This window comes from Triticum aestivum, chromosome 3B (genome assembly GCF_018294505.1).
Source record: "Triticum aestivum cultivar Chinese Spring chromosome 3B, IWGSC CS RefSeq v2.1, whole genome shotgun sequence".
Lineage (NCBI taxonomy): Eukaryota > Viridiplantae > Streptophyta > Magnoliopsida > Poales > Poaceae > Triticum > Triticum aestivum.
Window position 1 is genome coordinate 105,139,416 of NC_057801.1, and position 2,288 is coordinate 105,141,703.

Genomic DNA, 2,288 nt, shown 5'->3' on the forward strand with positions numbered 1-2,288 from the left:
TTGTTTTTCTTTTTATAGTAGTTTTTCAGGAACTTCAAAGTTGTCTTTATAAAAAAAAATCAAAATTGTGTTTTCATTTTTGTGAAATTCGAAGCTCAAGTAGACCTTGGCTCTTCGATCAAACCACCATAGTAATGCTGCCCTCTTGAACTATATTGTGTGACATGAGCTTGGCATCGGTTTGTTTGGTTTCAAATTCTTATAATGAAAATGTTCTTTAGTCACATTTTTAGGTCTATCTTCTCAACATGGTAGACGCACAAGATATGACTATGTAACTATCTCTGACACTGCTGTCAAAGCAATTAGTAAAAAAATAGTAAAAGCTGAATCATTGGGCGAAGTAAGAGTAATGCACCATATTTGGAAGTCAAAATAAGCACATACATGTACTCGAGTCCTCCCTAAAAAAACAAAGCGCCTACATATATATAAGCTCAAGCTGATGGATGAGCCACTGATAATCAGTCACTGTTTGAATGTTTCTCCACGGTCAACACGAATGCTATCTTAGATTTAGTCCTCCGTTATTCGTCGGTCGCTCTCCTCGCCCTGCCAGCTAGCTGGTTGCCTTGTCGCCTCTACCCCGAACAGTAGAATTGTCCATGCCCTGCTTTCTCACGCTTCCGGTCAGCAACATGACTGACGTAAATGAATTAGTTATACTTTTCTACTTGATGTTCTGAAGGCACCGCGTACGTTCGGATATATGGCGCAGCAACTTAATCATTCAGAGTGCCGAGGCCGGCCGGCAGGGTCGCCACGGGGCCAAATTCACTGTTTTGATCATTTTCTTTAACTTAAGCACGATTTAACCCTACACGCAAAAGGATTTCGGATTTGATCCTTTTTTTTATCGTTATTGTCTTTGACGGTAGGATAACACATCCTACCGCCATGGACTTTGGTGGTAGGACTTACTTACACCGTCACCATAGTCTTTGGCGGTGCAGGTAAGTCCTACCACCAAAGGCCTTGGCGGTAGGTTGAGTTACCCTACCGCCAAAGACAATTGCAGTAGGAAAAGGATGGCGGTAGGAAAAGGGTCAGATCCAAAAAACTTTTACATATAGGATCAGATCGTGCTAAACTAACGAAAAATGGTCAAAACAACGAATTTGGCCTCGCCACAGTGGTCCGCGCTCGAGCGGGCTGCAACGGCCTTCGATTGCAAGGATCGACCACATCAGATGTACCCTAAATTACTTAAGTTAGTCATCACTAGGTGGTCTTCGGATTTGTATATAATATTTATTATTTCTGGTATTTATTGTACTCTGATGATTAATGATGAATAGATCAAAACATTCTTGAAGAAAAATAAGTAGATATGCTCCTCTGCTTGTTCTGTAGTACCATGAACATTTGCTTAAGACAACAAATGCTAGATTACATTTTGTCGTAGAAGCAAAGCAATCAAATTACATAAAAATTAACAACACCAGTCTAGTATTGCGTGCTCCACTAAAAACCTTGACGTGGATGGTAAGATGTTTTTGCTTAAGTTTAATGATGAGAACGTGGGGAAACAACTCTTATCTTACTATGTATTTCTCCAGTTTAGAAAAGTTTGGCTGAACATAAATTCTCCGTCTGCGCCAAACTACTTGCACCTGGTGGCAGTATGTGTCTTGCATTGGTTGCTGGCATCATTACGTATCTAGGATGCGCTGCATGCAACGATTATTCGTAATTATAACCCGTATATTTGGTAGTAGCAAGTCAATATAGGCTGCTTTTACTTACACTCCGCCCTAACAAAATCATATTATAAGCTGATGAGTACATACGATTCCACGGTTTGATCGATTGTACGTTCAACATGAGGGCCGCGATCTTCCATTCACCCTTCCGTTATTCGTCGGTCGTTCCTCGTCCTGTGAGGCTGTCTGTCTTATCACCTCGACCCGGCTGTATGTAAGTACGTACGTACGTGGCAGTAGAATTGTCCATGCATCACGCATCACCATGTTTTAACACTTCCAGTTAGCAACACTACCGTAATTAGTAGTATTCTGACCGCACTGCGGCGTACGAGAGTGAGTGGGTGAGTGGCTAAGCTAGCGGCGGTCTCCTGACGACCCGATCCGCGGAGGCGGAGCAGAGCGTGCCAGAGCCCGGCCGAGACTGGACGGCTTCGTCGCCGGTCGTGCGAATGGCGCTTGGCGACGGCCTTCGCCACGGCTTCCCGGACCGCCTCCTCCTCCCACTTTGCGCCGGTCAACATCACATCAGGCGGTTAACTCGTTAGTACAACTCATTGTCTAGTCTGCAGAATTCCAATCGCC